The sequence below is a fragment of the Haliotis asinina genome, chromosome 4, assembly GCF_037392515.1.
Source record: "Haliotis asinina isolate JCU_RB_2024 chromosome 4, JCU_Hal_asi_v2, whole genome shotgun sequence".
Taxonomy (NCBI): domain Eukaryota; kingdom Metazoa; phylum Mollusca; class Gastropoda; order Lepetellida; family Haliotidae; genus Haliotis; species Haliotis asinina.
The window spans coordinates 68,186,625-68,210,423 of NC_090283.1; the positions used below are offsets into that span (position 1 = coordinate 68,186,625).

General features: G+C 38.5%; 36 non-coding genes across 36 annotated transcripts; all 36 read right to left on the bottom strand.

The window, feature by feature from the left end:
- Positions 1–239: 239 nt before the first annotated feature.
- Positions 240–313, bottom strand: Trnas-acu (transfer RNA serine (anticodon ACU)). The gene has a single exon. It is a non-coding gene; the product is annotated as a tRNA-Ser (tRNA).
- A 258-nt stretch (positions 314–571) lies between these two features.
- Positions 572–645, bottom strand: Trnat-agu (transfer RNA threonine (anticodon AGU)). Its single transcript has one exon. It is a non-coding gene; the product is annotated as a tRNA-Thr (tRNA).
- Positions 646–1,568: 923 nt separating this feature from the next.
- On the bottom strand, positions 1,569–1,642 carry Trnat-agu (transfer RNA threonine (anticodon AGU)). Its single transcript has one exon. It is a non-coding gene; the product is annotated as a tRNA-Thr (tRNA).
- Positions 1,643–1,900: 258 nt separating this feature from the next.
- Trnat-agu (transfer RNA threonine (anticodon AGU)) lies at positions 1,901–1,974 on the bottom strand. The gene has a single exon. It is a non-coding gene; the product is annotated as a tRNA-Thr (tRNA).
- A 259-nt stretch (positions 1,975–2,233) lies between these two features.
- On the bottom strand, positions 2,234–2,307 carry Trnat-agu (transfer RNA threonine (anticodon AGU)). Its single transcript has one exon. It is a non-coding gene; the product is annotated as a tRNA-Thr (tRNA).
- A 259-nt stretch (positions 2,308–2,566) lies between these two features.
- On the bottom strand, positions 2,567–2,640 carry Trnat-agu (transfer RNA threonine (anticodon AGU)). Its single transcript has one exon. It is a non-coding gene; the product is annotated as a tRNA-Thr (tRNA).
- Positions 2,641–2,898: 258 nt separating this feature from the next.
- Positions 2,899–2,972, bottom strand: Trnat-agu (transfer RNA threonine (anticodon AGU)). Its single transcript has one exon. It is a non-coding gene; the product is annotated as a tRNA-Thr (tRNA).
- A 590-nt stretch (positions 2,973–3,562) lies between these two features.
- Positions 3,563–3,636, bottom strand: Trnat-agu (transfer RNA threonine (anticodon AGU)). The gene has a single exon. It is a non-coding gene; the product is annotated as a tRNA-Thr (tRNA).
- Positions 3,637–4,227: 591 nt separating this feature from the next.
- Positions 4,228–4,301, bottom strand: Trnat-agu (transfer RNA threonine (anticodon AGU)). The gene has a single exon. It is a non-coding gene; the product is annotated as a tRNA-Thr (tRNA).
- A 257-nt stretch (positions 4,302–4,558) lies between these two features.
- On the bottom strand, positions 4,559–4,632 carry Trnat-agu (transfer RNA threonine (anticodon AGU)). The gene has a single exon. It is a non-coding gene; the product is annotated as a tRNA-Thr (tRNA).
- A 259-nt stretch (positions 4,633–4,891) lies between these two features.
- On the bottom strand, positions 4,892–4,965 carry Trnat-agu (transfer RNA threonine (anticodon AGU)). Its single transcript has one exon. It is a non-coding gene; the product is annotated as a tRNA-Thr (tRNA).
- Positions 4,966–5,223: 258 nt separating this feature from the next.
- Positions 5,224–5,297, bottom strand: Trnat-agu (transfer RNA threonine (anticodon AGU)). The gene has a single exon. It is a non-coding gene; the product is annotated as a tRNA-Thr (tRNA).
- A 259-nt stretch (positions 5,298–5,556) lies between these two features.
- On the bottom strand, positions 5,557–5,630 carry Trnat-agu (transfer RNA threonine (anticodon AGU)). The gene has a single exon. It is a non-coding gene; the product is annotated as a tRNA-Thr (tRNA).
- A 260-nt stretch (positions 5,631–5,890) lies between these two features.
- On the bottom strand, positions 5,891–5,964 carry Trnat-agu (transfer RNA threonine (anticodon AGU)). The gene has a single exon. It is a non-coding gene; the product is annotated as a tRNA-Thr (tRNA).
- A 258-nt stretch (positions 5,965–6,222) lies between these two features.
- On the bottom strand, positions 6,223–6,296 carry Trnat-agu (transfer RNA threonine (anticodon AGU)). Its single transcript has one exon. It is a non-coding gene; the product is annotated as a tRNA-Thr (tRNA).
- A 258-nt stretch (positions 6,297–6,554) lies between these two features.
- Positions 6,555–6,628, bottom strand: Trnat-agu (transfer RNA threonine (anticodon AGU)). Its single transcript has one exon. It is a non-coding gene; the product is annotated as a tRNA-Thr (tRNA).
- A 923-nt stretch (positions 6,629–7,551) lies between these two features.
- Positions 7,552–7,625, bottom strand: Trnat-agu (transfer RNA threonine (anticodon AGU)). Its single transcript has one exon. It is a non-coding gene; the product is annotated as a tRNA-Thr (tRNA).
- Positions 7,626–8,548: 923 nt separating this feature from the next.
- Positions 8,549–8,622, bottom strand: Trnat-agu (transfer RNA threonine (anticodon AGU)). Its single transcript has one exon. It is a non-coding gene; the product is annotated as a tRNA-Thr (tRNA).
- A 260-nt stretch (positions 8,623–8,882) lies between these two features.
- Trnat-agu (transfer RNA threonine (anticodon AGU)) lies at positions 8,883–8,956 on the bottom strand. The gene has a single exon. It is a non-coding gene; the product is annotated as a tRNA-Thr (tRNA).
- A 258-nt stretch (positions 8,957–9,214) lies between these two features.
- Positions 9,215–9,288, bottom strand: Trnat-agu (transfer RNA threonine (anticodon AGU)). Its single transcript has one exon. It is a non-coding gene; the product is annotated as a tRNA-Thr (tRNA).
- Positions 9,289–9,879: 591 nt separating this feature from the next.
- On the bottom strand, positions 9,880–9,953 carry Trnat-agu (transfer RNA threonine (anticodon AGU)). The gene has a single exon. It is a non-coding gene; the product is annotated as a tRNA-Thr (tRNA).
- Positions 9,954–10,213: 260 nt separating this feature from the next.
- On the bottom strand, positions 10,214–10,287 carry Trnat-agu (transfer RNA threonine (anticodon AGU)). Its single transcript has one exon. It is a non-coding gene; the product is annotated as a tRNA-Thr (tRNA).
- Positions 10,288–12,206: 1,919 nt separating this feature from the next.
- Positions 12,207–12,280, bottom strand: Trnat-agu (transfer RNA threonine (anticodon AGU)). The gene has a single exon. It is a non-coding gene; the product is annotated as a tRNA-Thr (tRNA).
- A 260-nt stretch (positions 12,281–12,540) lies between these two features.
- On the bottom strand, positions 12,541–12,614 carry Trnat-agu (transfer RNA threonine (anticodon AGU)). Its single transcript has one exon. It is a non-coding gene; the product is annotated as a tRNA-Thr (tRNA).
- A 259-nt stretch (positions 12,615–12,873) lies between these two features.
- On the bottom strand, positions 12,874–12,947 carry Trnat-agu (transfer RNA threonine (anticodon AGU)). Its single transcript has one exon. It is a non-coding gene; the product is annotated as a tRNA-Thr (tRNA).
- Positions 12,948–13,205: 258 nt separating this feature from the next.
- On the bottom strand, positions 13,206–13,279 carry Trnat-agu (transfer RNA threonine (anticodon AGU)). Its single transcript has one exon. It is a non-coding gene; the product is annotated as a tRNA-Thr (tRNA).
- A 1,586-nt stretch (positions 13,280–14,865) lies between these two features.
- On the bottom strand, positions 14,866–14,939 carry Trnat-agu (transfer RNA threonine (anticodon AGU)). Its single transcript has one exon. It is a non-coding gene; the product is annotated as a tRNA-Thr (tRNA).
- A 260-nt stretch (positions 14,940–15,199) lies between these two features.
- Positions 15,200–15,273, bottom strand: Trnat-agu (transfer RNA threonine (anticodon AGU)). The gene has a single exon. It is a non-coding gene; the product is annotated as a tRNA-Thr (tRNA).
- A 259-nt stretch (positions 15,274–15,532) lies between these two features.
- On the bottom strand, positions 15,533–15,606 carry Trnat-agu (transfer RNA threonine (anticodon AGU)). Its single transcript has one exon. It is a non-coding gene; the product is annotated as a tRNA-Thr (tRNA).
- Positions 15,607–15,864: 258 nt separating this feature from the next.
- Positions 15,865–15,938, bottom strand: Trnat-agu (transfer RNA threonine (anticodon AGU)). The gene has a single exon. It is a non-coding gene; the product is annotated as a tRNA-Thr (tRNA).
- Positions 15,939–18,187: 2,249 nt separating this feature from the next.
- Positions 18,188–18,261, bottom strand: Trnat-agu (transfer RNA threonine (anticodon AGU)). The gene has a single exon. It is a non-coding gene; the product is annotated as a tRNA-Thr (tRNA).
- Positions 18,262–18,852: 591 nt separating this feature from the next.
- On the bottom strand, positions 18,853–18,926 carry Trnat-agu (transfer RNA threonine (anticodon AGU)). The gene has a single exon. It is a non-coding gene; the product is annotated as a tRNA-Thr (tRNA).
- Positions 18,927–19,184: 258 nt separating this feature from the next.
- Positions 19,185–19,258, bottom strand: Trnat-agu (transfer RNA threonine (anticodon AGU)). The gene has a single exon. It is a non-coding gene; the product is annotated as a tRNA-Thr (tRNA).
- Positions 19,259–19,517: 259 nt separating this feature from the next.
- Trnat-agu (transfer RNA threonine (anticodon AGU)) lies at positions 19,518–19,591 on the bottom strand. The gene has a single exon. It is a non-coding gene; the product is annotated as a tRNA-Thr (tRNA).
- Positions 19,592–19,849: 258 nt separating this feature from the next.
- Positions 19,850–19,923, bottom strand: Trnat-agu (transfer RNA threonine (anticodon AGU)). Its single transcript has one exon. It is a non-coding gene; the product is annotated as a tRNA-Thr (tRNA).
- A 2,249-nt stretch (positions 19,924–22,172) lies between these two features.
- On the bottom strand, positions 22,173–22,246 carry Trnat-agu (transfer RNA threonine (anticodon AGU)). Its single transcript has one exon. It is a non-coding gene; the product is annotated as a tRNA-Thr (tRNA).
- Between the last annotated feature and the right edge of the window lie 1,553 nt (positions 22,247–23,799).

Sequence of the window (23,799 nt, forward strand, 5' to 3'; positions counted from 1 at the left end):
AAGAGTCTATACTCCATTTATGTTTCACCTATCTTTAGAACGAGTGTGAAAGAACAATCGTTTATGTCTATTTGGGAAACTGTGACATGCGATTCCAATCATATCCATTTTTACACAAGCTCCGGTATCAGTCTAATGTTGTTGACAATAATAACAGCAAATCTTACATGTGAAATGAAAATTGAACTTTGCAAAATGAAGTGATAAACACAAGTGGTAGCCTTTGTGAAAAAAAAGGAAGGCTCCAGGGGGAGTCGAACCCTCGACCTTCTGCTTAGTAGGCAGACGCTCTAACCAACTGAGCCATAGAGCTGATGGGATGGACAAACTACAATAGTCAGTACTTCATTTATGTTTGAGCTATCTTCAGAGTGAGTCTGAAAGAATAATCGTTTATGTTTCTTTGGAGAAGTGTGACATGCGATTCCTAAAATACCCATTTTACACAAACGCAGATATCAGTCTGATGTTATTGAATACAATAACAGCAAATTCTAAATGTGAAATGAAATTGAACTTAGCAAAGTGAAGTGATAAACACAAGTGGTAGCCTATGTGAAGAAAAAGAGGAAGGCTCCAGGGGGAGTCGAACCCTCGACCTTCTGCTTACTAGGCAGACGCTCTAACCAACTGAGCTATAGAGCCAATGGGATAGAACAAGTTACCATAGTCTATACTTCATTTATGTTTCACCTATCTTTAGAACGAGTGTGAAAGAATAATCGTTTATGTCTATTTGGAAAACTGTGACATGCGATTCCAATCATATCCATTTTTACACAAGCTCCGGTATCAGTCTAATGTTGTTGACAATAATAACTGCAAATTCTAAATGTGAAATGAAATTGAACTTTGCAAAATGAAGTGACAAACACAATGGTAGCCTATGTGAAAAAAAAGAGGAAGGCTCCAGGGGGAGTCGTACCCTCGACCTTCTGCTTACTAGGCAGACGCTCTAACCAACTGAGCTATAGAGCCAATGGGATAGACCAAGTAACAAGAGTCTATACTCCATTTATGTTTCACCTATCTTTAGAACGAGTGTGAAAGAATAATCGTTTATGTCTATTTGGGAAACTGTGACATGCAAATCCAATCATAACCATTTTTACACAAGCTCCGGTATCAGTCTAATGTTGTTGACAATAATAACTGCAAATCTTACATGTGAAATGAAAATTGAACTTTGCAAAAGAAATTGATAAACACAAGTGGTAGCCTTTGTGAAAAAAAGGAAGGCTCCAGGGGGAGTCGAACCCTCGACCTTCTGCTTACTAGGCAGACGCTCTAACCAACTGAGCCATATAGCTGATGGGATGGACAAACTACAATAGTCAGTACTTCATTTATGTTTGAGCTATCTTCAGAGTGAGTCTGAAAGAATAATCGTTTATGTTTCTTTGGAGAAGTGTGACATGCGATTCCTAAAATACCCATTTTACACAAACGCAGATATCAGTCTGATGTTATTGAATACAATAACAGCAAATTCTAAATGTGAAATGAAATTGAACTTAGCAAAATGAAGTGATAAACACAAGTGGTAGCCTATGTGAAAAAAAAGAGGAAGGCTCCAGGGGGAGTCGAACCCTCGACCTTCTGCTTACTAGGCAGACGCTCTAACCAACTGAGCTATAGAGCCAATGGGATAGACCAAGTAACAAGAGTCTATACTCCATTTATGTTTCACCTGTCTTTAGAACGAGTGTGAAAGAATAATCGTTTATGTCTATTTGGGAAACTGTGACATGCGATTCCAATCATATCCATTTTTACACAAGCTCCGGTATCAGTCTAATGTTGTTGACAATAATAACAGCAAATCGTACATGTGAAATGAAAATTGAACTTTGCAAAAGAAATTGATAAACACAAGTGGTAGCCTTTGTGAAAAAAAGGAAGGCTCCAGGGGGAGTCGAACCCTCGACCTTCTGCTTACTAGGCAGACGCTCTAACCAACTGAGCTATAGAGCCGATGGGATGGACAAACTACAATAGTCAGTACTTCATTTATGTTTGAGCTATCTTCAGAGTGAGTCTGAAAGAATAATCGTTAATGTGTCTTTGGAGAAGTGTGACATGCGATTCCTAAAATACCCATTTTACACAAACGCAGATATCAGTCGTGATGTTATTGAATACAATAACAGCAAATTCTAAATGTGAAATGAAATTGAACTTAGCAAAATGAAGTGATAAACACAAGTGGTAGCCTATGTGAAAAAAAAGAGGAAGGCTCCAGGGGGAGTCGAACCCTCGACCTTCTGCTTACTAGGCAGACGCTCTAACCAACTGAGCTATAGAGCCAATGGGATAGAACAAGTTACAATAGTCTATACTTCATTTATGTTTCACCTATCTTTAGAACGAGTGTGAAAGAATAATCGTTTATGTCTATTTGGGAAACTGTGACATGCGATTCCAATCATATCCATTTTTACACAAGCTCCGGTATCAGTCTAATGTTGCTGACAATAATGACAGCAAATCGTACATGTGAAATGAAAATTGAACTTTGCAAAAGAAATTGATAAACACAAGTGGTAGCCTTTGTGAAAAAAAAGGAAGGCTCCAGGGGGAGTCGAACCCTCGACCTTCTGCTTACTAGGCAGACGCTCTAACCAACTGAGCTATAGAGCCGATGGGATAGACCAAGTTACAATAGTCTATACTTCATTTATGTTTCACCTATCTTTAGAACGAGTGTGAAAGAATAATCATTTATGTCTATTTGGGAAACTGTGACATGCGATTCCAATCATATCCATTTTTACACAAGCTCCGGTATCAGTCTAATGTTGCTGACAATAATGACAGCAAATCTTACATGTGAAATGAAAATTGAACTTTGCAAAAGAAATTGATAAACACAATGGTAGCCTTTGTGAAAAAAAAGGAAGGCTCCAGGGGGAGTCGAACCCTCGACCTTCTGCTTACTAGGCAGACGCTCTAACCAACTGAGCTATAGAGCCGATGGGATAGACCAAGTTACAATAGTCTATACTTCATTTATGTTTCACCTATCTTTAGAACGAGTGTGAAAGAATAATCGTTTATGTCTATTTGGGAAACTGTGACATGCGATTCCAATCATATCCATTTTTACACAAGCTCCGGTATCAGTCTAATGTTGCTGACAATAATAACAGCAAATCTTACATGTGAAATGAAAATTGAACTTTGCAAAAGAAATTGATAAACACAAGTGGTAGCCTTTGTGAAAAAAAGGAAGGCTACAGGGGGAGTCGAACCCTCGACCTTCTGCTTACTAGGCAGACGCTCTAACCAACTGAGCTATAGAGCCGATGGGATGGACAAACTACAATAGTCAGTACTTCATTTATGTTTGAGCTATCTTCAGAGTGAGTCTGAAAGAATAATCGTTTATGTTTCTTTGGAGAAGTGTGACATGCGACTCCTAAAATACCCATTTTACACAAACGCAGATATCAGTCTGATGTCATTGAATACAATAACAGCAAATTCTAAATGTGAAATGAAATTGAACTTAGCAAAATGAAGTGATAAACACAAGTGGTAGCCTATGTGAAAAAAAAGAGGAAGGCTCCAGGGGGAGTCGAACCCTCGACCTTCTGCTTACTAGGCAGACGCTCTAACCAACTGAGCTATAGAGCCAATGGGATAGACCAAGTAACAAGAGTCTATACTCCATTTATGTTTCACCTATCTTTAGAACGAGTGTGAAAGTATAATCGTTTATGTCTATTTGGGAAACTGTGACATGCAATTCCAATCATAACCATTTTTACACAAGCTCCGGTATCAGTCTAATGTTGTTGACAATAATAACTGCAAATCTTACATGTGAAATGAAAATTGAACTTTGCAAAAGAAATTGATAAACACAAGTGGTAGCCTTTGTGAAAAAAAAGGAGGGCTCCAGGGGGAGTCGAACCCTCGACCTTCTGCTTACTAGGCAGACGCTCTAACCAACTGAGCCATAGAGCTGATGGGATGGACAAACTACAATAGTCAGTACTTCATTTATGTTTGAGCTATCTTCAGAGTGAGTCTGAAAGAATAATCGTTTATGTTTCTTTGGAGAAGTGTGACATGCGATTCCTAAAATACCCATTTTACACAAACGCAGATATCAGCCTGATGTTATTGAATACAATAACAGCAAATTCTAAATGTGAAATGAAATTGAACTTAGCAAAATGAAGTGATAAACACAAGTGGTAGCCTATGTGAAAAAAAAGAGGAAGGCTCCAGGGGGAGTCGAACCCTCGACCTTCTGCTTACTAGGCAGACGCTCTAACCAACTGAGCTATAGAGCCAATGGGATAGACCAAGTAACAAGAGTCTATACTCCATTTATGTTTCACCTGTCTTTAGAACGAGTGTGAAAGAATAATCGTTTATATCTATTTGGGAAACTGTGACATGCGATTCCAATCATATCCATTTTTACACAAGCTCCGGTATCAGTCTAATGTTGTTGACAATAATAACAGCAAATCGTACATGTGAAATGAAAATTGAACTTTGCAAAAGAAATTGATAAACACAAGTGGTAGCCTTTGTGAAAAAAGGAAGGCTCCAGGGGGAGTCGAACCCTCGACCTTCTGCTTACTAGGCAGACGCTCTAACCAACTGAGCTATAGAGCCGATGGGATGGACAAACTACAATAGTCAGTACTTCATTTATGTTTGAGCTATCTTCAGAGTGAGTCTGAAAGAATAATCGTTAATGTGTCTTTGGAGAAGTGTGACATGCGATTCCTAAAATACCCATTTTACACAAACGCAGATATCAGTCGTGATGTTATTGAATACAATAACAGCAAATTCTAAATGTGAAATGAAATTGAACTTAGCAAAATGAAGTGATAAACACAAGTGGTAGCCTATGTGAAAAAAAAGAGGAAGGCTCCAGGGGGAGTCGAACCCTCGACCTTCTGCTTACTAGGCAGACGCTCTAACCAACTGAGCTATAGAGCCAATGGGATAGACCAAGTAACAAGAGTCTATACTCCATTTATGTTTCACCTATCTTTAGAACGAGTGTGAAAGAATAATCGTTTATGTCTATTTGGGAAACTGTGACATGCAATTCCAATCATAACCATTTTTACACAAGCTCCGGTATCAGTCTAATGTTGTTGACAATAATAACTGCAAATCTTACATGTGAAATGAAAATTGAACTTTGCAAAAGAAATTGATAAACACAAGTGGTAGCCTTTGTGAAAAAAAGGAAGGCTCCAGGGGGAGTCGAACCCTCGACCTTCTGCTTACTAGGCAGACGCTCTAACCAACTGAGCTATAGAGCCGATGGGATGGACAAACTACAATAGTCAGTACTTCATTTATGTTTGAGCTATCTTCAGAGTGAGTCTGAAAGAATAATCGTTAATGTGTCTTTGGAGAAGTGTGACATGCGATTCCTAAAATACCCATTTTACACAAACGCAGATATCAGTCGTGATGTTATTGAATGCAATAACAGCAAATTCTAAATGTGAAATGAAATTGAACTTAGCAAAATGAAGTGATAAACACAAGTGGTAGCCTATGTGAAAAAACAGAGGAAGGCTCCAGGGGGAGTCGAACCCTCGACCTTCTGCTTACTAGGCAGACGCTCTAACCAACTGAGCTATAGAGCCAATGGGATAGACCAAGTAACAAGAGTCTATACTCCATTTATGTTTCACCTATCTTTAGAACGAGTGTGAAAGAATAATCGTTTATGTCTATTTGGGAAACTGTGACATGCGATTCCAATCATATCCATTTGTACACTAGCTCCGGTATCAGTCTAATGTTGTTGACAATAATGACAGCAAATCTTACATGTGAAATGAAAATTGAACTTTGCAAAAGAAATTGATAAACACAAGTGGTAGCCTTTGTCAAAAAAAAAGGAAGGCTCCAGGGGGAGTCGAACCCTCGACCTTCTGCTTACTAGGCAGACGCTCTAACCAACTGAGCTATAGAGCCGATGGGATGGACAAACTACAATAGTCAGTACTTCATTTATGTTTGAGCTATCTTCAGAGTGAGTCTGAAAGAATAATCGTTTATGTGTCTTTGGAGAAGTGTGACATGCGATTCCTAAAATACCCATTTTACACAAACGCAGATATCAGTCTGATGTTATTGAATACAATAACAGCAAATTCTAAATGTGAAATGAAATTGAACTTAGCAAAATGAAGTGATAAACACAAGTGGTAGCCTTTGTGAAAAAAAAGAGGAAGGCTCCAGGGGGAGTCGAACCCTCGACCTTCTGCTTACTAGGCAGACGCTCTAACCAACTGAGCTATAGAGCCAATGGGATAGACCAAGTAACAAGAGTCTATACTTCATTTATGTTTCACCTATCTTTAGAACGAGTGTGAAAGAATAATCGTTTATGTCTATTTGGGAAACTGTGACATGCGATTCCAATCATATCCATTTGTACACAAGCTCCGGTATCAGTCTAATGTTGTTGACAATAATAACAGCAAATCTTACATGTGAAATGAAAATTGAACTTTGCAAAAGAAATTGATAAACACAAGTGGTAGCCTTTGTGAAAAAAAGGAAGGCTCCAGGGGGAGTCGAACCCTCGACCTTCTGCTTACTAGGCAGACGCTCTAACCAACTGAGCTATAGAGCCGATGGGATGGACAAACTACAATAGTCAGTACTTCATTTATGTTTGAGCTATCTTCAGAGTGAGTCTGAAAGAATAATCGTTAATGTGTCTTTGGAGAAGTGTGACATGCGATTCCTAAAATACCCATTTTACACAAACGCAGATATCAGTCTGATGTTATTGAATACAATAACAGCAAATTCTAAATGTGAAATGAAATTGAACTTAGCAAAATGAAGTGATAAACACAAGTGGTAGCCTTTGTGAAAAAAAAGAGGAAGGCTCCAGGGGGAGTCGAACCCTCGACCTTCTGCTTACTAGGCAGACGCTCTAACCAAGTGAGCTATAGAGCCAATGGGATAGACCAAGTAACAAGAGTCTATACTTCATTTATGTTTCACCTATCTTTAGAACGAGTGTGAAAGAATAATCGTTTATGTCTATTTGGGAAACTGTGACATGCGATTCCAATCATATCCATTTTTACACAAGCTCCGGTATCAGTCTAATGTTGTTGACAATAATAACTGCAAATCTTACATGTGAAATGAAAATTGAACTTTGCAAAAGAAATTGATAAACACAAGTGGTAGCCTTTGTGAAAAAAAAGGAAGGTTCCAGGGGGAGTCGAACCATCGACCTTCTGCTTACTAGGCAGACGCTCTAACCAACTGAGCTATAGAGCCGATGGGATAGACCAAGTTACAATAGTCTATACTTCATTTATGTTTCACCTATCTTTAGAACGAGTGTGAAAGAATAATCGTTTATGTCTATTTGGGAAACTGTGACATGCGATTCCAATCATATCCATTTGTACACAAGCTCCGGTATCAGTCTAATGTTGTTGACAATAATAACAGCAAATCTTACATGTGAAATGAAAATTGAACTTTGCAAAAGAAATTGATAAACACAAGTGGTAGCCTTTGTGAAAAAAAGGAAGGCTCCAGGGGGAGTCGAACCCTCGACCTTCTGCTTACTAGGCAGACGCTCTAACCAACTGAGCTATAGAGCCGATGGGATGGACAAACTACAATAGTCAGTACTTCATTTATGTTTGAGCTATCTTCAGAGTGAGTCTGAAAGAATAATCGTTTATGTTTCTTTGGAGAAGTGTGACATGCGATTCCTAAAATACCCATTTTACACAAACGCAGATATCAGTCTGATGTTATTGAATACAATAACAGCAAATTCTAAATGTGAAATGAAATTGAACTTAGCAAAATGAAGTGATAAACACAAGTGGTAGCCTTTGTGAAAAAAAAGAGGAAGGCTCCAGGGGGAGTCGAACCCTCGACCTTCTGCTTACTAGGCAGACGCTCTAACCAAGTGAGCTATAGAGCCAATGGGATAGACCAAGTAACAAGAGTCTATACTTCATTTATGTTTCACCTATCTTTAGAACGAGTGTGAAAGAATAATCGTTTATGTCTATTTGGGAAACTGTGACATGCAATTCCAATCATATCCATTTTTACACAAGCTCCGGTATCAGTCTAATGTTGTTGACAATAATAACTGCAAATCTTACATGTGAAATGAAAATTGAACTTTGCAAAAGAAATTGATAAACACAAGTGGTAGCCTTTGTGAAAAAAAGGAAGGCTCCATGGGGAGTCGAACCCTCGACCTTCTGCTTACTAGGCAGACGCTCTAACCAACTGAGCTATAGAGCCGATGGGATGGACAAACTACAATAGTCAGTACTTCATTTATGTTTGAGCTATCTTCAGAGTGAGTCTGAAAGAATAATCGTTAATGTGTCTTTGGAGAAGTGTGACATGCGATTCCTAAAATACCCATTTTACACAAACGCAGATATCAGTCGTGATGTTATTGAATGCAATAACAGCAAATTCTAAATGTGAAATGAAATTGAACTTAGCAAAATGAAGTGATAAACACAAGTGGTAGCCTATGTGAAAAAACAGAGGAAGGCTCCAGGGGGAGTCGAACCCTCGACCTTCTGCTTACTAGGCAGACGCTCTAACCAACTGAGCTATAGAGCCGATGGGATAGACCAAGTAACAAGAGTCTATACTCCATTTATGTTTCACCTATCTTTAGAACGAGTGTGAAAGAATAATCGTTTATGTCTATTTGGGAAACTGTGACATGCGATTCCAATCATATCCATTTGTACACTAGCTCCGGTATCAGTCTAATGTTGTTGACAATAATAACAGCAAATCTTACATGTGAAATGAAAATTGAACTTTGCAAAAGAAATTGATAAACACAAGTGGTAGCCTTTGTCAAAAAAAAAGGAAGGCTCCAGGGGGAGTCGAACCCTCGACCTTCTGCTTACTAGGCAGACGCTCTAACCAACTGAGCTATAGAGCCGATGGGATGGACAAACTACAATAGTCAGTACTTCATTTATGTTTGAGCTATCTTCAGAGTGAGTCTGAAAGAATAATCGTTAATGTGTCTTTGGAGAAGTGTGACATGCGATTCCTAAAATACCCATTTTACACAAACGCAGATATCAGTCTGATGTTATTGAATACAATAACAGCAAATTCTAAATGTGAAATGAAATTGAACTTAGCAAAATGAAGTGATAAACACAAGTGGTAGCCTTTGTGAAAAAAAAGAGGAAGGCTCCAGGGGGAGTCGAACCCTCGACCTTCTGCTTACTAGGCAGACGCTCTAACCAACTGAGCTATAGAGCCAATGGGATAGACCAAGTAACAAGAGTCTATACTTCATTTATGTTTCACCTATCTTTAGAACGAGTGTGAAAGAATAATCGTTTATGTCTATTTGGGAAACTGTGACATGCGATTCCAATCATATCCATTTTTACACAAGCTCCGGTATCAGTCTAATGTTGTTGACAATAATAACTGCAAATCTTACATGTGAAATGAAAATTGAACTTTGCAAAAGAAATTGATAAACACAAGTGGTAGCCTTTGTGAAAAAAAGGAAGGCTCCATGGGGAGTCGAACCCTCGACCTTCTGCTTACTAGGCAGACGCTCTAACCAACTGAGCTATAGAGCCGATGGGATGGACAAACTACAATAGTCAGTACTTCATTTATGTTTGAGCTATCTTCAGAGTGAGTCTGAAAGAATAATCGTTTATGTGTCTTTGGAGAAGTGTGACATGCGATTCCTAAAATACCCATTTTACACAAACGCAGATATCAGTCGTGATGTTATTGAATGCAATAACAGCAAATTCTAAATGTGAAATGAAATTGAACTTAGCAAAATGAAGTGATAAACACAAGTGGTAGCCTATGTGAAAAAACAGAGGAAGGCTCCAGGGGGAGTCGAACCCTCGACCTTCTGCTTACTAGGCAGACGCTCTAACCAACTGAGCTATAGAGCCAATGGGATAGACCAAGTAACAAGAGTCTATACTCCATTTATGTTTCACCTATCTTTAGAACGAGTGTGAAAGAATAATCGTTTATGTCTATTTGGGAAACTGTGACATGCGATTCCAATCATATCCATTTGTACACTAGCTCCGGTATCAGTCTAATGTTGTTGACAATAATAACAGCAAATCTTACATGTGAAATGAAAATTGAACTTTGCAAAAGAAATTGATAAACACAAGTGGTAGCCTTTGTCAAAAAAAAAGGAAGGCTCCAGGGGGAGTCGAACCCTCGACCTTCTGCTTACTAGGCAGACGCTCTAACCAACTGAGCTATAGAGCCGATGGGATGGACAAACTACAATAGTCAGTACTTCATTTATGTTTGAGCTATCTTCAGAGTGAGTCTGAAAGAATAATCGTTAATGTGTCTTTGGAGAAGTGTGACATGCGATTCCTAAAATACCCATTTTACACAAACGCAGATATCAGTCTGATGTTATTGAATACAATAACAGCAAATTCTAAATGTGAAATGAAATTGAACTTAGCAAAATGAAGTGATAAACACAAGTGGTAGCCTTTGTGAAAAAAAAGAGGAAGGCTCCAGGGGGAGTCGAACCCTCGACCTTCTGCTTACTAGGCAGACGCTCTAACCAAGTGAGCTATAGAGCCAATGGGATAGACCAAGTAACAAGTGTCTATACTTCATTTATGTTTCACCTATCTTTAGAACGAGTGTGAAAGAATAATCGTTTATGTCTATTTGGGAAACTGTGACATGCGATTCCAATCATATCCATTTTTACACAAGCTCCGGTATCAGTCTAATGTTGTTGACAATAATAACTGCAAATCTTACATGTGAAATGAAAATTGAACTTTGCAAAAGAAATTGATAAACACAATGGTAGCCTTTGTGAAAAAAAAGGAAGGTTCCAGGGGGAGTCGAACCATCGACCTTCTGCTTACTAGGCAGACGCTCTAACCAACTGAGCTATAGAGCCGATGGGATAGACCAAGTTACAATAGTCTATACTTCATTTATGTTTCACCTATCTTTAGAACGAGTGTGAAAGAATAATCGTTTATGTCTATTTGGGAAACTGTGACATGCGATTCCAATCATATCCATTTGTACACAAGCTCCGGTATCAGTCTAATGTTGTTGACAATAATAACAGCAAATCTTACATGTGAAATGAAAATTGAACTTTGCAAAAGAAATTGATAAACACAAGTGGTAGCCTTTGTGAAAAAAAGGAAGGCTACAGGGGGAGTCGAACCCTCGACCTTCTGCTTACTAGGCAGACGCTCTAACCAACTGAGCTATAGAGCCGATGGGATGGACAAACTACAATAGTCAGTACTTCATTTATGTTTGAGCTATCTTCAGAGTGAGTCTGAAAGAATAATCGTTTATGTTTCTTTGGAGAAGTGTGACATGCGATTCCTAAAATACCCATTTTACACAAACGCAGATATCAGTCTGATGTTATTGAATACAATAACAGCAAATTCTAAATGTGAAATGAAATTGAACTTAGCAAAATGAAGTGATAAACACAAGTGGTAGCCTTTGTGAAAAAAAAGAGGAAGGCTCCAGGGGGAGTCGAACCCTCGACCTTCTGCTTACTAGGCAGACGCTCTAACCAAGTGAGCTATAGAGCCAATGGGATAGACCAAGTAACAAGAGTCTATACTTCATTTATGTTTCACCTATCTTTAGAACGAGTGTGAAAGAATAATCGTTTATGTCTATTTGGGAAACTGTGACATGCGATTCCAATCATATCCATTTTTACACAAGCTCCGGTATCAGTCTAATGTTGTTGACAATAATAACAGCAAATCTTACATGTGAAATGAAAATTGAACTTTGCAAAAGAAATTGATAAACACAAGTGGTAGCCTTTGTGAAAAAAAGGAAGGCTCCATGGGGAGTCGAACCCTCGACCTTCTGCTTACTAGGCAGACGCTCTAACCAACTGAGCTATAGAGCCGATGGGATGGACAAACTACAATAGTCAGTACTTCATTTATGTTTGAGCTATCTTCAGAGTGAGTCTGAAAGAATAATCGTTAATGTGTCTTTGGAGAAGTGTGACATGCGATTCCTAAAATACCCATTTTACACAAACGCAGATATCAGTCGTGATGTTATTGAATACAATAACAGCAAATTCTAAATGTGAAATGAAATTGAACTTAGCAAAATGAAGTGATAAACACAAGTGGTAGCCTATGTGAAAAAACAGAGGAAGGCTCCAGGGGGAGTCGAACCCTCGACCTTCTGCTTACTAGGCAGACGCTCTAACCAACTGAGCTATAGAGCCAATGGGATAGACCAAGTAACAAGAGTCTATACTCCATTTATGTTTCACCTATCTTTAGAACGAGTGTGAAAGAATAATCGTTTATGTCTATTTGGGAAACTGTGACATGCGATTCCAATCATATCCATTTGTACACTAGCTCCGGTATCAGTCTAGTGTTGTTGACAATAATAACAGCAAATCTTACATGTGAAATGAAAATTGAACTTTGCAAAAGAAATTGATAAACACAAGTGGTAGCCTTTGTCAAAAAAAAAGGAAGGCTCCAGGGGGAGTCGAACCCTCGACCTTCTGCTTACTAGGCAGACGCTCTAACCAACTGAGCTATAGAGCCGATGGGATGGACAAACTACAATAGTCAGTACTTCATTTATGTTTGAGCTATCTTCAGAGTGAGTCTGAAAGAATAATCGTTAATGTGTCTTTGGAGAAGTGTGACATGCGATTCCTAAAATACCCATTTTACACAAACGCAGATATCAGTCGTGATGTTATTGAATACAATAACAGCAAATTCTAAATGTGAAATGAAATTGAACTTAGCAAAATGAAGTGATAAACACAAGTGGTAGCCTATGTGAAAAAAAAGAGGAAGGCTCCAGGGGGAGTCGAACCCTCGACCTTCTGCTTACTAGGCAGACGCTCTAACCAACTGAGCTATAGAGCCAATGGGATAGACCAAGTAACAAGAGTCTATACTTCATTTATGTTTCACCTATCTTTAGAACGAGTGTGAAAGAATAATCGTTTATGTCTATTTGGGAAACTGTGACATGCGATTCCAATCATATCCATTTGTACACAAGCTCCGGTATCAGTCTAATGTTGTTGACAATAATAACAGCAAATCTTACATGTGAAATGAAAATTGAACTTTGCAAAAGAAATTGATAAACACAAGTGGTAGCCTTTGTGAAAAAAAGGAAGGCTCCAGGGGGAGTCGAACCCTCGACCTTCTGCTTACTAGGCAGACGCTCTAACCAACTGAGCTATAGAGCCGATGGGATGGACAAACTACAATAGTCAGTACTTCATTTATGTTTGAGCTATCTTCAGAGTGAGTCTGAAAGAATAATCGTTAATGTGTCTTTGGAGAAGTGTGACATGCGATTCCTAAAATACCCATTTTACACAAACGCAGATATCAGTCTGATGTTATTGAATACAATAACAGCAAATTCTAAATGTGAAATGAAATTGAACTTAGCAAAATGAAGTGATAAACACAAGTGGTAGCCTTTGTGAAAAAAAAGAGGAAGGCTCCAGGGGAAGTCGAACCCTCGACCTTCTGCTTACTAGGCAGACGCTCTAACCAAGTGAGCTATAGAGCCAATGGGATAGACCAAGTAACAAGAGTCTATACTTCATTTATGTTTCACCTATCTTTAGAACGAGTGTGAAAGAATAATCGTTTATGTCTATTTGGGAAACTGTGACATGCGATTCCAATCATATCCATTTTTACACAAGCTCCGGTATCAGTCTAATGTTGTTGACAATAATAACTGCAAATCTTACATGTGAAATGAAAATTGAACTTTGCAAAAGAAATTGATAAACACAATGGTAGCCTTTGTGAAAAAAAGGAAGGTTCCAGGGGGAGTCGAACCATCGACCTTCTGCTTACTAGGCAGACGCTCTAACCAACTCAGCTATAGAGCCGATGGGATGGACAAACTACAATAGTCAGTACTTCATTTATGTTTGAGCTATCTTCAGAGTGAGTCTGAAAGAATAATCGTTTATGTTTCTTTGGAGAAGTGTGACATGCGATTCCTAAAATACCCATTTTACACAAACGCAGATATCAGTCTGATGTTATTGAATACAATAACAGCAAATTCTAAATGTGAAATGAAATTGAACTTAGCAAAATGAAGTGATAAACACAAGTGGTAGCCTTTGTGAAAAAAAAGAGGAAGGCTCCAGGGGGAGTCGAACCCTCGACCTTCTGCTTACTAGGCAGACGCTCTAACCAAGTGAGCTATAGAGCCAATGGGATAGACCAAGTAACAAGAGTCTATACTTCATTTATGTTTCACCTATCTTTAGAACGAGTGTGAAAGAATAATCGTTTATGTCTATTTGGGAAACTGTGACATGCGATTCCAATCATATCCATTTTTACACAAGCTCCGGTATCAGTCTAATGTTGTTGACAATAATAACAGCAAATCTTACATGTGAAATGAAAATTGAACTTTGCAAAAGAAATTGATAAACACAAGTGGTAGCCTTTGTGAAAAAAAGGAAGGCTCCATGGGGAGTCGAACCCTCGACCTTCTGCTTACTAGGCAGACGCTCTAACCAACTGAGCTATAGAGCCGATGGGATGGACAAACTACAATAGTCAGTACTTCATTTATGTTTGAGCTATCTTCAGAGTGAGTCTGAAAGAATAATCGTTAATGTGTCTTTGGAGAAGTGTGACATGCGATTCCTAAAATACCCATTTTACACAAACGCAGATATCAGTCGTGATGTTATTGAATACAATAACAGCAAATTCTAAATGTGAAATGAAATTGAACTTAGCAAAATGAAGTGATAAACACAAGTGGTAGCCTATGTGAAAAAACAGAGGAAGGCTCCAGGGGGAGTCGAACCCTCGACCTTCTGCTTACTAGGCAGACGCTCTAACCAACTGAGCTATAGAGCCAATGGGATAGACCAAGTAACAAGAGTCTATACTCCATTTATGTTTCACCTATCTTTAGAACGAGTGTGAAAGAATAATCGTTTATGTCTATTTGGGAAACTGTGACATGCGATTCCAATCATATCCATTTGTACACTAGCTCCGGTATCAGTCTAGTGTTGTTGACAATAATAACAGCAAATCTTACATGTGAAATGAAAATTGAACTTTGCAAAAGAAATTGATAAACACAAGTGGTAGCCTTTGTCAAAAAAAAAGGAAGGCTCCAGGGGGAGTCGAACCCTCGACCTTCTGCTTACTAGGCAGACGCTCTAACCAACTGAGCTATAGAGCCGATGGGATGGACAAACTACAATAGTCAGTACTTCATTTATGTTTGAGCTATCTTCAGAGTGAGTCTGAAAGAATAATCGTTAATGTGTCTTTGGAGAAGTGTGACATGCGATTCCTAAAATACCCATTTTACACAAACGCAGATATCAGTCGTGATGTTATTGAATACAATAACAGCAAATTCTAAATGTGAAATGAAATTGAACTTAGCAAAATGAAGTGATAAACACAAGTGGTAGCCTATGTGAAAAAAAAGAGGAAGGCTCCAGGGGGAGTCGAACCCTCGACCTTCTGCTTACTAGGCAGACGCTCTAACCAACTGAGCTATAGAGCCAATGGGATAGACCAAGTAACAAGAGTCTATACTTCATTTATGTTTCACCTATCTTTAGAACGAGTGTGAAAGAATAATCGTTTATGTCTATTTGGGAAACTGTGACATGCGATTCCAATCATATCCATTTGTACACAAGCTCCGGTATCAGTCTAATGTTGTTGACAATAATAACAGCAAATCTTACATGTGAAATGAAAATTGAACTTTGCAAAAGAAATTGATAAACACAAGTGGTAGCCTTTGTGAAAAAAAGGAAGGCTCCAGGGGGAGTCGAACCCTCGACCTTCTGCTTACTAGGCAGACGCTCTAACCAACTGAGCTATAGAGCCGATGGGATGGACAAACTACAATAGTCAGTACTTCATTTATGTTTGAGCTATCTTCAGAGTGAGTCTGAAAGAATAATCGTTAATGTGTCTTTGGAGAAGTGTGACATGCGATTCCTAAAATACCCATTTTACACAAACGCAGATATCAGTCTGATGTTATTGAATACAATAACAGCAAATTCTAAATGTGAAATGAAATTGAACTTAGCAAAATGAAGTGATAAACACAAGTGGTAGCCTTTGTGAAAAAAAAGAGGAAGGCTCCAGGGGAAGTCGAACCCTCGACCTTCTGCTTACTAGGCAGACGCTCTAACCAAGTGAGCTATAGAGCCAATGGGATAGACCAAGTAACAAGAGTCTATACTTCATTTATGTTTCACCTATCTTTAGAACGAGTGTGAAAGAATAATCGTTTATGTCTATTTGGGAAACTGTGACATGCGATTCCAATCATATCCATTTTTACACAAGCTCCGGTATCAGTCTAATGTTGTTGACAATAATAACTGCAAATCTTACATGTGAAATGAAAATTGAACTTTGCAAAAGAAATTGATAAACACAATGGTAGCCTTTGTGAAAAAAAGGAAGGTTCCAGGGGGAGTCGAACCATCGACCTTCTGCTTACTAGGCAGACGCTCTAACCAACTCAGCTATAGAGCCGATGGGATAGACCAAGTTACAATAGTCTATACTTCATTTATGTTTCACCTATCTTTAGAACGAGTGTGAAAGAATAATCGTTTATGTCTATTTGGGAAACTGTGACATGCGATTCCAATCATATCCATTTGTACACAAGCTCCGGTATCAGTCTAATGTTGTTGACAATAATAACAGCAAATCTTACATGTGAAATGAAAATTGAACTTTGCAAAAGAAATTGATAAACACAAGTGGTAGCCTTTGTGAAAAAAAGGAAGGCTACAGGGGGAGTCGAACCCTCGACCTTCTGCTTACTAGGCAGACGCTCTAACCAACTGAGCTATAGAGCCGATGGGATGGACAAACTACAATAGTCAGTACTTCATTTATGTTTGAGCTATCTTCAGAGTGAGTCTGAAAGAATAATCGTTTATGTTTCTTTGGAGAAGTGTGACATGCGATTCCTAAAATACCCATTTTACACAAACGCAGATATCAGTCTGATGTTATTGAATACAATAACAGCAAATTCTAAATGTGAAATGAAATTGAACTTAGCAAAATGAAGTGATAAACACAAGTGGTAGCCTTTGTGAAAAAAAAGAGGAAGGCTCCAGGGGGAGTCGAACCCTCGACCTTCTGCTTACTAGGCAGACGCTCTAACCAAGTGAGCTATAGAGCCAATGGGATAGACCAAGTAACAAGAGTCTATACTTCATTTATGTTTCACCTATCTTTAGAACGAGTGTGAAAGAATAATCGTTTATGTCTATTTGGGAAACTGTGACATGCGATTCCAATCATATCCATTTTTACACAAGCTCCGGTATCAGTCTAATGTTGTTGACAATAATAACTGCAAATCTTACATGTGAAATGAAAATTGAACTTTGCAAAAGAAATTGATAAACACCATTGTACCCTTTGTGAAAAAAAAGGAAGGTTCCAGGGGTAGTCGAACCCTCGACCTTCTGCTTACTAGGCAGACGCTCTAACCAACTGAGCTATAGAGCCGATGGGATAGACCAAGTTACAATAGTCTATACTTCATTTATGTTTCACCTATCTTTAGAACGAGTGTGAAAGAATAATCGTTTATGTCTATTTGGGAAACTGTGACATGCGATTCCAATCATATCCATTTGTACACAAGCTCCGGTATCAGTCTAATGTTGTTGACAATAATAACAGCAAATCTTACATGTGAAATGAAAATTGAACTTTGCAAAAGAAATTGATAAACACAAGTGGTAGCCTTTGTGAAAAAAAGGAAGGCTACAGAGGGAGTCGAACCCTCGACCTTCTGCTTACTAGGCAGACGCTCTAACCAACTGAGCTATAGAGCCGATGGGATGGACAAACTACAATAGTCAGTACTTCATTTATGTTTGAGCTATCTTCAGAGTGAGTCTGAAAGAATAATCGTTTATGTTTCTTTGGAGAAGTGTGACATGCGACTCCTAAAATACCCATTTTACACAAACGCAGATATCAGTCTGATGTCATTGAATACAATAACAGCAAATTCTAAATGTGAAATGAAATTGAACTTAGCAAAATGAAGTGATAAACACAAGTGGTAGCCTTTGTGAAAAAAAAGAGGAAGGCTCCAGGGGGAGTCGAACCCTCGACCTTCTGCTTACTAGGCAGACGCTCTAACCAACTGAGCTATAGAGCCAATGGGATAGACCAAGTAACAAGAGTCTATACTCCATTTATGTTTCACCTATCTTTAGAACGAGTGTGAAAGTATAATCGTTTATGTCTATTTGGGAAACTGTGACATGCAATTCCAATCATATCCATTTTTACACAAGCTCCGGTATCAGTCTAATGTTGTTGACAATAATAACAGCAAATCTTACATGTGAAATGAAAATTGAACTTTGCAAAAGAAATTGATAAACACAAGTGGTAGCCTTTGTGAAAAAAAAGGAAGGCTCCAGGGGGAGTCGAACCCTCGACCTTCTGCTTACTAGGCAGACGCTCTAACCAACTGAGCCATAGAGCTGATGGGATGGACAAACTACAATAGTCAGTACTTCATTTATGTTTGAGCTATCTTCAGAGTGAGTCTGAAAGAATAATCGTTTATGTTTCTTTGGAGAAGTGTGACATGCGATTCCTAAAATACCCATTTTACACAAACGCAGATATCAGTCTGATGTTATTGAATACAATAACAGCAAATTCTAAATGTGAAATGAAATTGAACTTAGCAAAATGAAGTGATAAACACAAGTGGTAGCCTATGTGAAAAAAAAGAGGAAGGCTCCAGGGGGAGTCGAACCCTCGACCTTCTGCTTACTAGGCAGACGCTCTAACCAACTGAGCTATAGAGCCAATGGGATAGACCAAGTAACAAGAGTCTATACTCCATTTATGTTTCACCTGTCTTTAGAACGAGTGTGAAAGAATAATCGTTTATGTCTATTTGGGAAACTGTGACATGCGATTCCAATCATATCCATTTTTACACAAGCTCCGGTATCAGTCTAATGTTGTTGACAATAATAACAGCAAATCGTACATGTGAAATGAAAATTGAACTTTGCAAAAGAAATTGATAAACACAAGTGGTAGCCTTTGTGAAAAAAAGGAAGGCTCCAGGGGGAGTCGAACCCTCGACCTTCTGCTTACTAGGCAGACGCTCTAACCAACTGAGCTATAGAGCCGATGGGATGGACAAACTACAATAGTCAGTACTTCATTTATGTTTGAGCTATCTTCAGAGTGAGTCTGAAAGAATAATCGTTAATGTGTCTTTGGAGAAGTGTGACATGCGATTCCTAAAATACCCATTTTACACAAACGCAGATATCAGTCGTGATGTTATTGAATACAATAACAGCAAATTCTAAATGTGAAATGAAATTGAACTTAGCAAAATGAAGTGATAAACACAAGTGGTAGCCTATGTGAAAAAAAAGAGGAAGGCTCCAGGGGGAGTCGAACCCTCGACCTTCTGCTTACTAGGCAGACGCTCTAACCAACTGAGCTATAGAGCCAATGGGATAGACCAAGTAACAAGAGTCTATACTTCATTTATGTTTCACCTATCTTTAGAACGAGTGTGAAAGAATAATCGTTTATGTCTATTTGGGAAACTGTGACATGCGATTCCAATCATATCCATTTGTACACAAGCTCCGGTATCAGTCTAATGTTGTTGACAATAATAACAGCAAATCTTACATGTGAAATGAAAATTGAACTTTGCAAAAGAAATTGATAAACACAAGTGGTAGCCTTTGTGAAAAAAAGGAAGGCTCCAGGGGGAGTCGAACCCTCGACCTTCTGCTTACTAGGCAGACGCTCTAACCAACTGAGCTATAGAGCCGATGGGATGGACAAACTACAATAGTCAGTACTTCATTTATGTTTGAGCTATCTTCAGAGTGAGTCTGAAAGAATAATCGTTAATGTGTCTTTGGAGAAGTGTGACATGCGATTCCTAAAATACCCATTTTACACAAACGCAGATATCAGTCTGATGTTATTGAATACAATAACAGCAAATTCTAAATGTGAAATGAAATTGAACTTAGCAAAATGAAGTGATAAACACAAGTGGTAGCCTTTGTGAAAAAAAAGAGGAAGGCTCCAGGGGAAGTCGAACCCTCGACCTTCTGCTTACTAGGCAGACGCTCTAACCAAGTGAGCTATAGAGCCAATGGGATAGACCAAGTAACAAGAGTCTATACTTCATTTATGTTTCACCTATCTTTAGAACGAGTGTGAAAGAATAATCGTTTATGTCTATTTGGGAAACTGTGACATGCGATTCCAATCATATCCATTTTTACACAAGCTCCGGTATCAGTCTAATGTTGTTGACAATAATAACTGCAAATCTTACATGTGAAATGAAAATTGAACTTTGCAAAAGAAATTGATAAACACAATGGTAGCCTTTGTGAAAAAAAGGAAGGTTCCAGGGGGAGTCGAACCATCGACCTTCTGCTTACTAGGCAGACGCTCTAACCAACTCAGCTATAGAGCCGATGGGATAGACCAAGTTACAATAGTCTATACTTCATTTATGTTTCACCTATCTTTAGAACGAGTGTGAAAGAATAATCGTTTATGTCTATTTGGGAAACTGTGACATGCGATTCCAATCATATCCATTTGTACACAAGCTCCGGTATCAGTCTAATGTTGTTGACAATAATAACAGCAAATCTTACATGTGAAATGAAAATTGAACTTTGCAAAAGAAATTGATAAACACAAGTGGTAGCCTTTGTGAAAAAAAGGAAGGCTACAGGGGGAGTCGAACCCTCGACCTTCTGCTTACTAGGCAGACGCTCTAACCAACTGAGCTATAGAGCCGATGGGATGGACAAACTACAATAGTCAGTACTTCATTTATGTTTGAGCTATCTTCAGAGTGAGTCTGAAAGAATAATCGTTTATGTTTCTTTGGAGAAGTGTGACATGCGATTCCTAAAATACCCATTTTACACAAACGCAGATATCAGTCTGATGTTATTGAATACAATAACAGCAAATTCTAAATGTGAAATGAAATTGAACTTAGCAAAATGAAGTGATAAACACAAGTGGTAGCCTTTGTGAAAAAAAAGAGGAAGGCTCCAGGGGGAGTCGAACCCTCGACCTTCTGCTTACTAGGCAGACGCTCTAACCAAGTGAGCTATAGAGCCAATGGGATAGACCAAGTAACAAGAGTCTATACTTCATTTATGTTTCACCTATCTTTAGAACGAGTGTGAAAGAATAATCGTTTATGTCTATTTGGGAAACTGTGACATGCGATTCCAATCATATCCATTTTTACACAAGCTCCGGTATCAGTCTAATGTTGTTGACAATAATAACTGCAAATCTTACATGTGAAATGAAAATTGAACTTTGCAAAAGAAATTGATAAACACCATTGTACCCTTTGTGAAAAAAAAGGAAGGTTCCAGGGGTAGTCGAACCCTCGACCTTCTGCTTACTAGGCAGACGCTCTAACCAACTGAGCTATAGAGCCGATGGGATAGACCAAGTTACAATAGTCTATACTTCATTTATGTTTCACCTATCTTTAGAACGAGTGTGAAAGAATAATCGTTTATGTCTATTTGGGAAACTGTGACATGCGATTCCAATCATATCCATTTGTACACAAGCTCCGGTATCAGTCTAATGTTGTTGACAATAATAACAGCAAATCTTACATGTGAAATGAAAATTGAACTTTGCAAAAGAAATTGATAAACACAAGTGGTAGCCTTTGTGAAAAAAAGGAAGGCTACAGAGGGAGTCGAACCCTCGACCTTCTGCTTACTAGGCAGACGCTCTAACCAACTGAGCTATAGAGCCGATGGGATGGACAAACTACAATAGTCAGTACTTCATTTATGTTTGAGCTATCTTCAGAGTGAGTCTGAAAGAATAATCGTTTATGTTTCTTTGGAGAAGTGTGACATGCGACTCCTAAAATACCCATTTTACACAAACGCAGATATCAGTCTGATGTCATTGAATACAATAACAGCAAATTCTAAATGTGAAATGAAATTGAACTTAGCAAAATGAAGTGATAAACACAAGTGGTAGCCTTTGTGAAAAAAAAGAGGAAGGCTCCAGGGGGAGTCGAACCCTCGACCTTCTGCTTACTAGGCAGACGCTCTAACCAACTGAGCTATAGAGCCAATGGGATAGACCAAGTAACAAGAGTCTATACTCCATTTATGTTTCACCTATCTTTAGAACGAGTGTGAAAGTATAATCGTTTATGTCTATTTGGGAAACTGTGACATGCAATTCCAATCATATCCATTTTTACACAAGCTCCGGTATCAGTCTAATGTTGTTGACAATAATAACAGCAAATCTTACATGTGAAATGAAAATTGAACTTTGCAAAAGAAATTGATAAACACAAGTGGTAGCCTTTGTGAAAAAAAAGGAAGGCTCCAGGGGGAGTCGAACCCTCGACCTTCTGCTTACTAGGCAGACGCTCTAACCAACTGAGCCATAGAGCTGATGGGATGGACAAACTACAATAGTCAGTACTTCATTTATGTTTGAGCTATCTTCAGAGTGAGTCTGAAAGAATAATCGTTTATGTTTCTTTGGAGAAGTGTGACATGCGATTCCTAAAATACCCATTTTACACAAACGCAGATATCAGTCTGATGTTATTGAATACAATAACAGCAAATTCTAAATGTGAAATGAAATTGAACTTAGCAAAATGAAGTGATAAACACAAGTGGTAGCCTATGTGAAAAAAAAAGAGGAAGGCTCCAGGGGGAGTCGAACCCTCGACCTTCTGCTTACTAGGCAGACGCTCTAACCAAGTGAGCTATAGAGCCAATGGGATAGACCAAGTAACAAGAGTCTATACTTCATTTATGTTTCACCTATCTTTAGAACGAGTGTGAAAGAATAATCGTTTATGTCTATTTGGGAAACTGTGACATGCGATTCCAATCATATCCATTTTTACACAAGCTCCGGTATCAGTCTAATGTTGTTGACAATAATAACTGCAAATCTTACATGTGAAATGAAAATTGAACTTTGCAAAAGAAATTGATAAACACAATGGTAGCCTTTGTGAAAAAAAGGAAGGTTCCAGGGGGAGTCGAACCATCGACCTTCTGCTTACTAGGCAGACGCTCTAACCAACTCAGCTATAGAGCCGATGGGATAGACCAAGTTACAATAGTCTATACTTCATTTATGTTTCACCTATCTTTAGAACGAGTGTGAAAGAATAATCGTTTATGTCTATTTGGGAAACTGTGACATGCGATTCCAATCATATCCATTTGTACACAAGCTCCGGTATCAGTCTAATGTTGTTGACAATAATAACAGCAAATCTTACATGTGAAATGAAAATTGAACTTTGCAAAAGAAATTGATAAACACAAGTGGTAGCCTTTGTGAAAAAAAGGAAGGCTACAGGGGGAGTCGAACCCTCGACCTTCTGCTTACTAGGCAGACGCTCTAACCAACTGAGCTATAGAGCCGATGGGATGGACAAACTACAATAGTCAGTACTTCATTTATGTTTGAGCTATCTTCAGAGTGAGTCTGAAAGAATAATCGTTTATGTTTCTTTGGAGAAGTGTGACATGCGATTCCTAAAATACCCATTTTACACAAACGCAGATATCAGTCTGATGTTATTGAATACAATAACAGCAAATTCTAAATGTGAAATGAAATTGAACTTAGCAAAATGAAGTGATAA